Raw genomic sequence first — 16,193 nt, forward strand, 5'->3', positions numbered from 1 at the left:
CCCTCACTCCCTCCTCCTCCCTCTCGCCCTGCGGGGGACACAGTGTAAAAAAAAAGCCAGCTCCGTTTTCTTCCCAATTTGTGCGATTAATGCACAAAGCCTTTTTAGAGGCACAGGAGGGATGGGAAGACACAGGGCCTCCTCCACCTAAAGTCCCCAAGGTGCCCCTGGACCTGGAGAAAGCGGGGAATAGTGGTTCCCATATTCCGGGGGCCCTGGCTCCGGATCTGGCTCCAGTTCCGGATTCTAATCCGGATGTTACTGATAATCCTGGAGCTGGTGATTTAGAAGGCCCGGCGTCCGTGGAAGGGGATGATCCCCAGGTCCGGCGTTTGTTTGGGAAGGACGAGCTATTTATCTGAGTTCACATGTCTTGTGGGAGCTGGATATATCGGACCCCCTCCAGGATGCAGACGCTTCCATGGGAGAGGTAGCCTTAGCAGGCATTCGAGATCTTCCACAGACCTTTCCATTCCATTCTAAACTGGTTCAGATAGTGTAAAAAAAAAAAAAAAAAAAGAGGAATGGGAGCTTCTGGAAGCGTCCTTGAGGGTCAATAGGGCTATGGACATGTTGTATCCCCTACCGCCTGAGTCTTTGGAGCTCCTTAAAATTCCCAAAGTCGATTCCGCGGTTACGGCCGTGATACAGCATACTATTACTATCCCTGCGCTGAAGGATCTCCAGGATAAGAAGTTGGAAGTTGTTTTGAAGCGCATTTACGAAGTTGCTCTGTAGAAGCCTTGAGCAGAGGGCCCCTCTTTGCTGGGTACAGCAGTTGCTTACAGCCCAAGAGCTTCCTCCGGAAGAAGCAGAACAGGATAACTGCGTCTCGGCTGCCGTCGCCTATACGGCTGTTGCCTTATATGGTTTATTGCGGACTTCAGCCCGTATCATGTCAGCTGCTGTGTCAGCCAGGAGGTTGCTTTGGCTTAGGCGCTGGGTGGCTGATGCTTCCTCTAAGTCACGTCTGGGTTCCTTTCCTTTCAGGGGGAAGCTATTGTTTGGGGTTGAGTTAGATCAGCTCATCAAGGACTTGGGGGACAACAAGGTTTATAAGTTGCCTGAGGATAAGTTTCAACAGTCGCGATCTTTCAATAGTTGCAGGGGCCGGTTTCGGGGCCAACGCTGGTTTCGGGTAGGAAGGGGAGGTGCCCTTCCGCAAAAGCCACAAGCAGCGAGGTCGCAATCTTGCAATCCTTCCTTAGTGGCCAGCGGCCTCAGAGGTTCGGCTCCTCGCAGACCTTAAATTCTAACAAGACTCCGCAATGCAGGCACGTGGACCCATTCCTCCCTTCCTCGCATCGGGAGTCTGTTGTCCCTATTTCGGGAGGAGTGGGTCCAGGTACCTTCAGACCAGTGGGTTCTGGACGTGGTATGTCGCAGTTACGCATTGGATTTTGCCTGTCGCGGTTACACATTGGATTTTGCCTATTCGCTCCGAGAGATGTTTCTGGAGTCACCATGCGGCCCCCCGGTAAAGCAGCTCGTCATAGCTCAGACGTTGGTCCGCCTGCAGGCCCTGGGGGGCTGTAATACCGGTTCCGGCTGCAGAACAGCGAATGGGCCGGTATTCCATTTACTTCGTGGTTTCAAAGAAGGAAGGCACATTCAGGCCGATCCTGGATTTGAAGCAGGTCAACAGGGCGGTGTTCCACGTTTCCGCATGGAAACATTGCGGTCTGTTATTGCGGCCGTCCACAAGGGAGAATATTTGACTTCTTTGGACCTAACGGAGGCGTTCCTCCACATCGGAATCCAGGAGAAGCACCAGAGGTCCCTGAGGTTATCCGTGCTGGGGGATCATTTCCAGTTTGGCGCCCTCCCGTTCGTATGACCGACTGCCCCCAGAGTTTTCGCCAAGGTTTTGGTTGTGGTGGCAGCCTTCTTCGCCGTCAAGGAGTCTTGGTCCATCCTTATCTCTACAATTGGCTCATCCAAGCGAAGTCAGAGGCCTTGTGTCGGTGAGCGGTTCGGTTAGTAGTGGTTCAGCTTCAGAAGCTGGGTTGGATAGTCATTTCGCGAAGAGTCATCTGGAACAGACTCAGCAATTGGTTTTCCTGGGCGCCAGCTTCGATGCCTCGGTGGGCAAGGTGTTCCTGCCCCATTGGCGGATGGAAAATTTGATGTCTCAGGTGTGCGACCTATTGGCACTGCCTCTGCCTTCGGCCTGGGATTTTTACAGGTCATTGGTCATATGGCTTCTTCTCTGGAAATGGTACTTTGGGCTTTCGCGCATATGTGACCCTTGCAAAGAGCGCTCTCGTTGAGATCCCCTATCCGAGAACTACGACATGCCACTTCCATTGCTGCAGCCGGCCCGGTCCAGTCTAGCTTAGTGGTTGGATCCGGACCATCTGTTGCAGGGGGTGGGCTTGGAGCCACCACTTTGGATAGTCGTGACGGATGCCAGTCTGTTCGGCGGGGAAGCAGTTTGTCAGTCCCGAGCAGTGCAGGGCGGATGGTCCCCTCACCAAGCCAAGTGGTCCATCAATCGTCCGGAGACCCGGACGGTTCGTCTGGCCTTGCGTCAACTACTTCCGCTGGTGCGTCATCGAGCGGTGCGAATTCTAACAGACATCGCGACCACGGTGGCTTATATAAACCGACAAGGGGGCACAAAAAGTCGCCAGGTAGCGACCGAAGCATCGTTGTTGATGGCATGGGCAGAGCGTCATCTATCCCATCTCGCTGCACTCATATTGCAGGCGTGGACAACGTTAAAGCAGATTTTCTCAGTCGCCAACATCTAGCCCCAGGAGAGTTGGAGCTGTCGGCAGAAGCAATGCGTCTCATCGTTCGACGATGGGGGGTTCCACATCTGGACCTGATGGCCACTCATCTAAACGCCAAAGCGGCACGCTTCTTCAGTCTGCGGCGAGAGCACGGCTCGGAGGGCGTGGATGCACTGGTGCTTCCGTGGCCTCCTCGAATTCTGCTCTACGTGTTTCCCCCGTGGCCCCTGGTGGGTAGAATATTGAGGCGCATAGAGTATCATCAGGGTCTGGTAATTCTAGTAGCTCCGGAGTGGCCAAGACGTCCGTGGTTTGCCGATCTCGACAATCTGGCGGTGGACGGGCCCCTGCGTCTCGGTCATCTCTCGAATCTTCTGCGGCAGGGCCTGGTATTTTTCGATCTGGCGGATCGCTTTTGTCTGGCGGCCTGGCTTATGAGCGGAGGCAGTTAAGAAAGAAGGGTTATCTGGACGCGGTAATTTCTCCTCTTCTGCGTGCGCGCAGATTCCCTACTACCTTAGCCTAGGTGAGAGTGTGGAAGGTTTTCGGCGATTGGTGTAGGGTGTTAAGGCTTCCTCCACAGAGGGCTTCAGTAGGGCACATCCTTCCATCTTGGCAGGATGGCTGGAAGAAGGGGTTGGCCGGTTGCCTGAGGAGCAAAGTTGAAGGTTATTCTCTTGCCGGTCACCCGGATGTTGTTCGCTTTTTGCGTGGGGTTCAGAACTTCTTTCCCCCCTTTGTCCATCCTGGAGTTTGAACCTGTTCTTAGAGGTCTTTGTGCTGCCCCTTTTGAACCTCTTAAGACAGCCACCTTGAAGGACTTATCTCTTAAGACGGTATTCCTGGTGGCCAGTCGTCCGCGCGTCACGTTTCGGAACTTCAAGCGCTGTCCTGCAGAGAGCCATTCTTGCGTATCTCTGAATCCGGGGTCTCGTTGCGCCCAGTACCTTCCTTGTACCTAAGGTGGTAACGGCTTTTCGTGTTCTCCTGCGGTACTTGGAGGTTACTAATGACTTTCGAAGGTCGGATCACTTGTTGGTGTTGTGGTATGGGCCCAGACGACTATCGCCCGTTGGTTGAAGAGTGTGATCGCGTCCGCATACATTGGTTGCTGTAAGTCTGTCCCGGAAGGGCGCAAGGCTCACTCCCTGCGTACTCGGGCAGCTTCGTGGACTGAAAGCCAGTGCGGCCACTTGGAAGTCCTTGCATACCTTTGCTAGGCGTTATCCCTTGGATGTTCATGGTCCATCGGCAGAGTCCTTCGGGAGCAGCGTGCTTCGAGCGGGACTCTCGGGGTCCCACCCCATTTAAGGTGGCTCGGGTACATCCCAGCAGTCTGGACTGATCCTGGTACGTACAGGGAAAGGAAAATTAGTTTCCTACCTGATAATTTTCATTCCTGTAGTACCAAGGATCAGTCCAGACGCCCGCCCAAGTCAGTTTATGGAAAGTCCGCTCGATATTCTATTGGTTTGTTCTTTTGCAGTGATAAAGCCTACAGGTAGCAATGATTATGCCTACGGGTGGTAATTTCCAGTGTGTTGCAGTTTATATGGTAAGTTGTTTGGCAGTTTCTTTCTAGTTCAATATATAGGGTGACATGTTTGTTTCTGTTGTTAAGCTACTTGATCTAGTCAGTGGTTGTCCTACAAAGTTTGGGTTTTTTTGGCAGGAGTGATTATGTAGTTCCTTCTGCTTTGATATCAAATATACTGAGGGATCGCAGGTGGCACACCAGTATATCTAGGGGGTGCTTTTCAGCTTTTCTCTGACTCCATCTGCTGAAGGGGAGGAATAACCCAGCAGTCTGGACTTTATGTCCGGGATGGCATAGAGTCCAACAGGATAAACATCCTGCATGAGACTAAATACTAAATTGAGTCTTTATGGATAGAAATCCCTTGTGTGTCTCTCTCCTGCTTTAAATGGTGTGAAAAACAAGGACTCTGATGTGCCATTCAGCTTGGGAGGGCTGAATGTGCCCCCAGACGAGGCTTCACTAAGCCCTAACACCAAATCCCATCATCGTCCCCTATACCGAGTTAATATGAATAGAAATATAGCAGGTATTATGCGGCCCTGATTTAATTGTTTTGTTTTCATGATTTAACTCCCTAATGGTTTCTTTTAAGTGCAAATTCACTCTCAAGTATGTTTGATACCAAATGATATTGGGGGTTTTCATTATAGTTTCTTGTGATTACCAATTTTGAAAAGAAGTATAGATTTTTGTTTATATAATGTAACCCAATACATGTATTTCTAAGCAAACTATATTTTTTATTGTTTGTCAGTTGAAAATGAGAAATAAAGAATTAAAAAAAAAAAAGTATTAACCTGAAGTATGACGGGGTACAAAATAAAGCATTTTGTGAATTGCAATGACATGACACTTGCTGGTACATTTCTTGTATAAGGATTTTAGTTTAATTTAATGTTATAGGGTGTCGCTTTTCAGTTCCTCTAGGCTTGAAGGATTGATTCATTAAATGAAGTTCTCTCCTCTGTTTATTTCCTCTTGAGAAACACTGTTCCTCCCCCTCACTCTGTCTTTCTGTTGTCTTGGTTGCCACTCATGGGGGGGGGAAGGGAGAACTTTTGAAAAGAAAAAACTGGACTTAGTACTGCAGTTTCCCTAATTTCTGTATCTGTTATATCTCTGATACATTTCTTTATCACAACACATACTTTATACATTAATACTTTCAAACTTCGTTAATACTGAACTGAGGTTATTGACAAGGACATTTACTAGGGTTAAAATTTAGAATCTGAGCTAAAAGGGGAAGCAAGAGTTGCTTTAGCGTGTGGTAGCAGACAGAGCACTGCTTTTAAGGGAAGTACTTTTGTCAGTGCTGTGCGGCGAACGAAAAAAAAAAAGTTACTTTTGTTTAAACGGAGCATATTTAAGTTCTACTTATTTGATAATTGACTGTTTGATGTTTAAGTTCCAATTATTCTAATTATTTAGTATTGCACATTACATTTCAGCTCAGAATATTATTGATTGAATTTATTCCAGGTTGACATCTATACAGTGATGATAGTGCATCCACTAGGAGGCACTGTGCTATTCTACCAGATGTTACTACCAGATGTACCATATTGTTAAACGATTAATTCGAATTTCAGTTCTTTTCCTATATTAAGTACCCGAAGCCATAAGAAACACATATCACAATTAAGCCTTGATGAATGAAAAATTGATACACCTTGCTGAAAGATTGACTACGACATTTATGGAACTTACTCCATTCTTCCCATCCCTCCTACGGAAGTTTTGCCCTGACAACAGAATTCATCCTCCATCCATCATTGAATTTTATTAATCTTGCTGCAGCAAAGGGCAGAACTAGCTGCAGTCATTCTTGCTTTGCAATGTTTTATGAATGCTGATTTAAACATTATTTCTGATAGCCAGTATGTTTGTAATGTTGCTGCTTCTCTTCCTGGAGCATATGTAATCCCTTCATTAGACGAGAATCTGCTTTGCCTTTTCCTGACCCTGCAGTCAGCTCTCCAGAGCCGCGCACACCAACTTTACATCGCCCATATCAGAAGCCACCAGCCTTTCCCTGGATGGATTTCTGAGGGCAATGCAGTCGCAGATGCGGCCACAAAACAGGCAGTGTTTATAGCCCTTAACAAACACAAACAAAAAGCAGGGAATGCCATCGGACTTCCCCCTAAGCAGGACTGGCTGAACAAAGTATTGTTTACTTTAAATCATCTAAACATATCAAATTCAAATCAGACCACAGCCGTGGATAATCCTTATGGGACTAGGGTCAGTCACCCACAGCCATCAGTTTTGTATAGAATGTTACCTAATCCTGTCTGGCATGGTCCCGTTCCTTTGTTAACATGGGGACGAGCCTATGCTGCTGTGCTTGATCCCACAGGTCCACTTTGGGTACCGAGCCATTGTATCAAGCCGTGGAAAGATGGAAGGACATCAAGGTCTACAGCACCCAATCTCCAACTTCTCCCTGAGCCTCCACAACCCTCAGAAGGACAGAGACTGGACTCCCCACAAAAAGCAGCACCAAATGACCTAGGGACAGATCAAAGCCCTATCCAACCAATCTGCACAGCTCCTGGAACAGCAAGGCTCTGAGAAAACTCCAGAGAACTTATTAGCTGCCTTTTCTTGCCTGAATGCCAACTCATTATCAATTGTGTTCTGCATCCTCCTATTTTGCTTTATTTCCCCAGCTATGGCAATTGCCGAACAAGGACTCTGGCAGGACAACATGTACATCCTCGATGCACAGAACTTTTCACACCTGTTGAATCGAACAGACTGTTGGATCTGCACACACATGCCAACCCATACCCACGGAGGACTAATGATGCATGCCGTGCCATTTAATCTTATAGGATGGATGAATTTCCCGTGGCCAGGAGGTTACCCCCTCAACTCTCCAGTTGGTAACACCATAATACCCATCGGTAGCCGTATTCAAGAGACTGCCTCTCTTTGTTGGGAGTATGATCCCGGGGATGTTGAGGGGCTTCAGGTGGGAAAATATCCATATTGTAGCCGAACCATTGTATTAAAAGAAACCATGATCAGATCCTACTCTAATGTAACAGCACACCCAGAATTCCCACAAAATATCACAGAATATTTGCATAGCTTTACTCACTATGGGGGTTATTTTCAAAAGGAGTTACATGCGTAAATGTAGCTACTATTGTAGCAATTTTCAAAAGCCATTTACTCAAGTAAAGTACACTTATGTGAGTAAATCCTATAGACAAGTCAATGGCATATATTGTAGCAATTTTCAAAAACCCACTTACTCAAGTAAAGTGAATTTACTCCAGTAAACCTGGTTTTTACTCGAGTAAATGCTTTTTAAAATCAGGCCCTATATGTGTAATTGGCTGATTTCAGGATGTTCAGTGGGAGAAACAAAAATGTGTGAAAGAGGAGAAAAATTCTCAGACGGGCAATTTAGCTTGTGTGAATATGTATCCGCAATGGTACAACAAGTCAAACAGCACCGTGACTGGTCCATTAACCAGATAGGGAACATTTGGATGTTATGTGGGTGTAGAGCATATATGTACATTCCCCCCAGATGGAGAGGCAGATGCACTCTAGGCTACATCCTCCCCTCATACTATGCAGTCAAAAATTTACCTAAAGCAAGACTCCGTAACAAAAGGGAGACGATCAAGAGTCCCATAGATAAGTATACAGAAACTCAGGTAGCTAGAAGCATGTTTCCCCCAATGGGAACAGCTATGAATTACAGAGACTTGCACATCCTAGCTAACTGGACGACTGCTCTATTTAATCAGACAGTCCATGCATTAAAACTACTCACAACAGAAGTTTCTCAGATTAGAGAGGTAGCATTACAGAACTGTTATGCCTTGGATACAGTCCTAGCCTCGAAAGGAGGAGTCTGTGCATTAATTGGATCTCATTGCTGTGTATACATATCAGATTATAAAGCAAATCTCACACATACCATAGAGCAGATGGAGACCATGATTGCTGATGCACCGCTCTCAGGTAGAACACCAGTATCTCCCTGGGACTGGCTATGGTCTTGGCTTCCCAATATCTGTGGTCTCAAACGAATCATTCCTATTGTAATAATTGTAATTGTCTTGCTTATTTGCTTGTGCTGATGCATTCAGTGCATACCCAACCTCGTGTCCATGCTGAAACCTCGCTTTCCACCTGGATACAAAGATGTCTTGTATGCTGCTTAATGAAGGATCAGGAGCCCTGCAGTAGCTGGCACACCACGCTGCATAAGCTCTAGGTGATGTGGGGAATCAAGAGCTCTGTGGTAGCTGGCACACCACGCCGACTCATCTCTTCTCTACACATCTCCATTTCCCTATTTCCAGCCTATATGCAAAGCACAGCAGGTTCCAGTAGGGGTCTCAAGCATGGATACAAGGATATTAAATAAAACAAAAAAAGGGGAGAGGTAGGGAATTATGAGCTTTGTTCCTGATAGTTGGCAGACCACGTCAGGGGTTAAATCTATCAACACATCTAAACTACCCTTTTCTCTGGCCTATGCTGAGCGCAGCTGCTTCTAGCTAAAACAGGAAACCTGTCTGCACGTAGATAAGCTGCCTGCACCAGATATAGTGCAAGCTTTAGCAACCCACGAAACTGCTCTTGGCCTACTTCCTCTTATGTGGCTTTCACACTTAATAAGATAGGATAACACATCTCAACTGCCTCATGATCAGCTTGTGACCTCTCCTGAATACACTGCCCGCTTGCACGTAGTCAGCAAAAGGCCAGGACAGACATATATGGTACAAAAGCTACAGCAGCCAATTATGTGATGAGCATGTATTTACAAGAGCCAATGATATGATAACATGTCTGTATGCTATGCTATGCTATACTATGGAATTATGTACAATAAAAGGAGAGAGCCCCGGGGGATGTTAGGGGCCTTCTCACCACGAACCCTGCCTGATGTGTCTTCATTGCCGCAACAGACTTTTAAATAGATTTCTACCTTACCTTGTCTCGGCGCTTCACGGTTTAATTCCGGGCAGTCTCCGGCTGCGGGGGGAGAGGGAAATACCTTCACCGCCGCGCTCGAGATTTTACCCGCTGCTTCTCAGCCTCATCCGATGTCGGGGGCTAGGTCCCCGTCGAGGGTCGGCCACCAGACCGAGGCTTACCTCCGAGGGATCGCGGAAATCACCTCGGGATTCTCAACTGGGGGAGGGACCCAATGGGTGTCATCGCAGGAGAGCGGGGCTCGTCTGTAGAGGTAAGATTTCTTCTTAATTTGGATTTCTTTCGTAGAGTAAATTTTAACACTGTGCTAGCGTGCATAGAGTCCCTAACTGCTATGGAGACGGAAAATACTGAAGAGCTGCACTTCCTGCAGGGGTATATGTACTAGGGCTGACGTCAGATTGAAATCTGATCCGTCTCCAACTGCTATCAGGAGTACACTATACCCGTTGGTCCTGAGTCCATCTGTCTACACTAAGGAAAACAAAATTATCAGTTAAGTAATTTCTCCAATTTATTTAGATTTATATTCTGCTTTTCGCACTTCTTTCAGCACTTCAAAGTGGATTTCATTTGCTACTGGTATCTTGGGCAGAGTAATAGTTTCTTTCTTTGTTGGAGATTTGCCTAGCAGTGACGTTGTCTTGGTTATATCCCTTCTCCAGGCATTAGTGTATGGTTGTTGGGGTTCGAGAAGTTGCATCTTTTCCCGGAGCAGCCTCCTACCTTACGAGGAAGTAGCTTCGGTACATCCCACTTGTGTAGACTGGACTGCGTGGATGAAGAGGAAGGTGAAATTACTACTTACCTGATAATTTCCTTTCCTCTCTGAAAGGCAGGCCAATCCACAATCCTGCCCTGAGCTGCCTGTACAGTACTGTACTGATTTTTTTATTTGTCCTTTCTCAGGGACATTATTGGAAGTAGAATTTGTAGGCCGATGCAGATCTTCAGGTCGTCTCAGGGCCTTGTAAGTGTTTGCCTTCTTTGTCTGTTATGGCTTCTGCATTTCCTTCTCGTCTGAGTCCATTGCTTTGCTCACTGGAAGAAAAAAAAGAAGTGAATGATTGGAGGATGAAGTGTTTTTAACTCCGGACTTACAGTTCTAGTGTTTATTAGTTGCCACAGTTGGCTTTTGCAGAAAACTGGCACACTGATGTCAGTACAGGGCTATATGAGAGTCGCATCAGTCAGTCCGTTGGTTTCTGTCTCCATCTGCTGGTAGGCTTGCATAACCCACTTATGTGCACTGGCTTGCCTGTCCTAGAGGAAAGAAAATTATCAGCTGAGTAGTAATTTCACCTTCCTGGGTTTTTGAATTCTGGATGTCTGACTTGTGTGTGGGAGTAGTGGGGTGGATATACAGGACGCTGCAAAGTTGGGGAAATTGGGTGTGTCAGAGTTACAGGTCTTGTTCTACTAGAGCCCACTATAACCCATTTATTCCAGGGTTTCTGAATCCTCTGTGAGAGCTGGGAGAGGCAATCTGGATGTACAGCAGATTATGGATTGGTCTGCCTCACTCTAGCCTGCGAGCCTTGCAAACGCTCCAACCTTCCAGGGCCTGTTTAGTTATAAGAAGCTTTCCTTGGGATCATGGGACTCTGCTGCTGTGTGAATTACTTTGGTTGCTGCTTTAGCAGTGGATTAAATTTTAACCCTTGTTTTTAGATCTCTGAAGTTTAATGGTCCATGATTATTATTATTTTAATTTGTTATTATAATGTTTAGTTTGGCAGATCTGCTATAAGCAGATTATAAATGTTATTAAATAAATAGTAGATAAGCCCAAAGAACCAGACCTACAGGAATCCTAAGGGAGGGACGTGTGTGATCTCCAAAGTTCCTGTATTGCATCAGCTTTATTTCTGCATCCTACACAGTTTGGTAAAGAGAACCCACTGATTTTCTTAACTTTTCTGAATATTTCTATAGAGACATCAGAGAGAGATTTTCATAGGCTTTACATAAAGTTTCTGCTACGTCACAGAATTCTTTAATATCAGAGATCCCATGCATTCATTATGTGATCCTTCTAAACATCTCATCTCCGGTTATTGATAGCTTTCCATGCCATTTTCACTTACACATGATTAATTCCTTCTTTTTGTATCCAGCAGGCAATGATGTCATACAGAAAGAGAAGAGGGAGGAGAATCGAGAAGAACACCCTATAGTATTGGAATTTACACCAAGACAATCAGTAAATGTCTGTGAGAATCTTGCCCAGAGAACTGAGGGGGGAGACATTAGCCAAAGACAGCAGGAATCAGAGAAGAAGGAGCAAAACTCTGCAGGAGAGTCACTGGATGGAGTCACTGCTTGTGAGAGAAGTGACAGGGAGTTCACAGACATCCCTGAGTACCAGCGACCTCTGAGAAGAGAGAATCCCTTCCAAACGAATAACAGTGATCAAATGACTTCTGACCTCCAGCAGAAAGAGGAGGAAGGGAAGAAATCCTTTCACTGTGACACGTGTGGGAAAAACTTTAATAGAAAATGTCATTTTGTGTTGTACCAGAGGAGTCACCCAGGAGAGAGACCTTTTCCATGCAAACAAAAGTTAACCCTGAAATTACACCAGAGAATCCACACTGAAGGGAGCACTTTCACTTGTATTGAATGCAAGAAAACCTTTTCTTGCAAGGAATCCTTAATAATACACCAAAGAATGCACACAGGTAAGAGGCCCTCTCATTGCCCTCAAGATGGGGAATCTTACAGTTCTGAGTTCTCTTTATTACATAACCAGAAAAGGGAGACAGAAGCGAGATCATTTTCATGTTCTGAAAGTGGAAAAAACATTATTCAAACAAAAGACCTAATAATAAACCAAGAAATACAGAGAGAATTATTATTCATTAGTACTGATGGTGACAGAAACTTCAATCAGAAAGGAAACTTCACAAGACAACGAAAATTCCATCCAGGAGAGAGACCTTTTCCATGCAAACAAAAGTTAACCCTGAAATTACACCAGAGAATCCACACTGAAGGGAGCACTTTCACTTGTATTGAATGCAAGAAAACCTTTTCTTGCAAGGAAGCCTTAATAATACACCAAAGAATGCACACAGGTAAGAGACCCTCTCATTGCCCTCAAGATGGGGAATCTTACAGTTCTGTGTTCTCTTTATCACATCACCAGAAAATGGAGACGGAAGAGAGAACATTTTCATGTTCTGAAAGTGGAAAAAACATCATTCAAGTGCAAGACCTAATAATAAACCAAGAAATACAGAGAGAATTGTTATTCAGCAGTACTGATGGTGACAGAAACTTCAATCAGAAAGGAAACTTCACAAGACAACGAAAATTCCAACCAGGAGAGAAAGCATTTTCAAGTAATGAATGCAATAAAGGTTTATGTGAAGAAGAAGTTAGTTCAGGAGACACAAAAAATCTTACTGGTGAGAGACTGTTGTCTTGTATTCAGTTTGAAAAAAGGTTCTGTGGGAAGGCAGATGACTCAGAACAGAAGAAAATCCCCAAAGTAGAAAGTCAATTTATATGCACTGAGTGTGGTAAAAGCTTCAGTAAGAAGTGCAAACTCATAATGCACCAGAGAATTCACACCAGAGAAAAACGATTTAATTGTACAGAATGTGGTAAAGGCTTCAGTGTCAAGGCATGTCTAAGACGGCATCAGAAAATCCATACTGGGGAAAAACAATTTAACTGTACTGAATGTGATAAAAGCTTCAGTGACAAGGCGTGTCTCAGACAGCATCAGAAAATACATACTGGAGAAAAACCATTTAAATGTACTGAATGTGGTAAAAGCTTCTATCAGAAGGTGCATTTCATATTGCATCAGAGAATCCACACTGGAGAAAAACCATTTAAATGTACTGAATGTGGTAAACGCTTCTCTCGGAAGGATACTTTCATATTGCATCAGAGAATCCATACCGGAGAAAAACCATTTAAGTGTTTTGAATGTGGCAAAAGCTTCAGTGACAAGCCATATTTCAGACGGCATCAGAAAATCCACACCGGAGAAAAACCATTTATATGTACTGAATGTGGCAAATGCTTCAGTGACAAGGCGTGTCTCAGACAGCATCAGAGGGTCCATACTGGAGAAAAAACATTTATATGTACTGAATGTGGTAAAAGCTTCAGTAAGAAGTGCAAACTCATAATGCACCAGAGAATTCACACCGGAGAAAAACGATTTAATTGTACAGAATGTGGTAAAGGCTTCAGTGTCAAGGCATGTCTAAGACGGCATCAGAAAATCCATACTGGGGAAAAACAATTTAACTGTACTGAATGTGATAAAAGATTCTGTCACAAGTCATCGCTTACATTGCATCAGAGAATCCACACCGGAGAAAAACCATTTAAATGTACTGAATGTGGTAAAAGCTTCAGTGACAAGGCGTATCTAAGACGGCATCAGAAAATCCATACTGGAGAAAATCAATTTAAATGTACTGAATGTGGTAAAAGCTTCAGTGACAAGGCGTGTCTCAGACAGCATCAGAAAATCCATACTGGAGAAAAACCATTTAAATGTACTGAATGTGGTAAAAGCTTCAGTCAGAAGGCACCTCTTACATTCCATCAGAGAGTCCATACTGGAGAAAAACCATTCAAATGTACTGAATGTGGTAAAGGATTCACTCGGAAGGCGTATTTCGTATTGCATCAGAAAATCCATACTGGAGAAAAACAATTTAAATGTACTGAATGTGGTAAAAGCTTCCTTTGGAAGGACTCTTTTAAATTGCATCAGAGAGTCCATACTGGAGAAAAACCAGTTAAATGTACTGAATGTGGTAAAAGCTTCTATCAGAAGGTGCATTTCATATTGCATCAGAGAATCCACACTGGAGAAAAACCATTTAAATGTACTGAATGTGGTAAAAGCTTCAGTGACAAGTCATGTCTAAGACGGCATCAGAAAATCCATACTGGAGAAAATCAGTTTAAATGTACTAAATGTGGTAAAAGCTTCAGTGACAAGGTGTGTCTCAGACAGCATCAGAAAATCCATACTCGAGAAAAACCATTTAATGTACTGAATGTGGTAAAAGCTTCAGTCAGAAGGCACCTCTTACATTGCATCAGACAATCCATACTGGAGAAAAACCATTTAAATGTACTGAATGTGGTAAAAGCTTCCTTCGGAAGGACTCTATTAAATTGCATCAGAGAGTCCATACTGGAGAAAAACCAGTTAAATGTACTGAATGTGGTAAAAGCTTCAGTGACAAGTCATGTCTCAGACGACATCAGAAAAGCCATACTGGAGAAAAACCATTTAAATGTACTGAATGTGGTAAAAGCTTCTATCAGAAGGTGCATTTCGTATTGCATCAGAGAATCCACACCGGAGAAAAACCATTTAAATGTACTGAATGTGGTAAAAGCTTCTCTCGGAAGGCATGTCTAAGACGGCATCAGAAAATCCATACTGGAGAAAATCAATTTAAATGTACTAAATGTGGTAAAAGCTTCAGTGACAAGGCATGTCTCAGACAGCATCAGAAAATACATACTGGAGAAAAACCATTTAAATGTACTGAATGTGGTAAAAGCTTCAGTGACAAGGCATATCTCATACGGCATCAGAAAAGCCATACTGGAGAAAAACCATTTAAATGTACTGAATGTGGTAAAAGCTTCTCTCATAAGATGCATTTCATAATGCATCAGAAAAACCATACTGGAGAAAAAAACATTTAAATGTACTGAATGTGGTAAAAGCTTCCTTCGGAAAGACTCTTTTAAATCACATCAGAGTGTCCATAGTGGAGAAAAACCATTTAAATGTACTGAATGTAGTTAAAGCTTCAGTGACAAGGCAACTCTTACATTGCATCAGAGAATCCACACCAGATATAAATGTTTTTTTATGTATTGATTTTGATAAAAGCTTCAGTGCCAAGGAATGACTCAGACGGCAGCAGAAAATCCATACTGGAGAAAAACCATTTAAATGTACTGAATGTGGTAAAAGCTTTAGTCAGAAGACACATGTCATGCAACATCATAAAATTCATACTGGAGGAAAACCAAGTTAATGTACTATGTCTGGTAAAAACTTCAGTAGAAAGGAAGACCTTGCAAGCCACCAGAAAAGTTGCACAGGAGTCAAATTCAGTTCACTTGCTTTCATATAGTTTTGAAATAGAAGAGTGGCCTAATAAAGATATTAAAATGCTGGATGCAAGAACAATAAAACTTCTCCATTTCCATCAAGTAAGCTATAACAATCAGGGAGGTTGATATTCAGATGCCAGAAAGCTGGATAAGTAGGACTTATCCTTCTATCTCACTGCTGCTGAATATCCAGTTATGTTCACTGGCTCTGAAAGTTGTGGGTGGGCAGAGGGTGGATCAGAGCGGTGCTGCTTAGCTGGAAAAGTAGCGATTTTGGCAAAATGGGTGTTTTGCATGATTTGTAGTTTGTTTGTTTTTTGCCCTGTGACAGTTTTTTCCAGAGAGCTCATTTCCTGTGTGCTGGCTTGCAGGTAGTGTTTGGCCGCTGCACTGTAGTTCAAGCAGAGGCTTTGGATGCTGCCCTGACTGAAGGTGGCTCTGATCAGCATTCACATCCCAGCAGCCCTGGGTACATGTAACACTGGAACACCCTGCCGTGCCATTGGCCAGAAAGCTCACTGTTAATACTGTGTTTCCTGATTGGTTCTGGACAGAGATGCCAACCTGCCTTATTTTTTTTTTTTCAATTTGTGGCTTCCTTATTATTGGGCGTTTTTTCTGTCAATTGTGGGGATTTTTGGACTTGGTGGGTGGGATTTGAGCCTAGCTGTTTCTGTGATTGGCTGCTGCTGCCGATGAGGCCTGTTCATGGCAGAGGAGCACGTGAGCAGGCACTGATGGCAAGCAACAGAGTTGAGGAAGATTTTATGGAGCAGGGCAGGCTTGAAGGCTGAAGGGAGTGAAGCTCTCAACTGGCAACAACACAAAGAAGAGGG

General features: G+C 44.4%; 1 pseudogene; it reads left to right on the forward strand.

Moving 5' to 3' along the window:
* The first annotated feature begins 2,662 nt into the window (after positions 1–2,662).
* On the forward strand, positions 2,663–15,504 carry LOC115083144 (annotated as a pseudogene).
* The last annotated feature ends 689 nt before the right edge of the window (positions 15,505–16,193 follow it).

Source organism: Rhinatrema bivittatum, chromosome 2 (assembly GCF_901001135.1).
Source record: "Rhinatrema bivittatum chromosome 2, aRhiBiv1.1, whole genome shotgun sequence".
Taxonomy (NCBI): Eukaryota; Metazoa; Chordata; class Amphibia; order Gymnophiona; family Rhinatrematidae; genus Rhinatrema; species Rhinatrema bivittatum.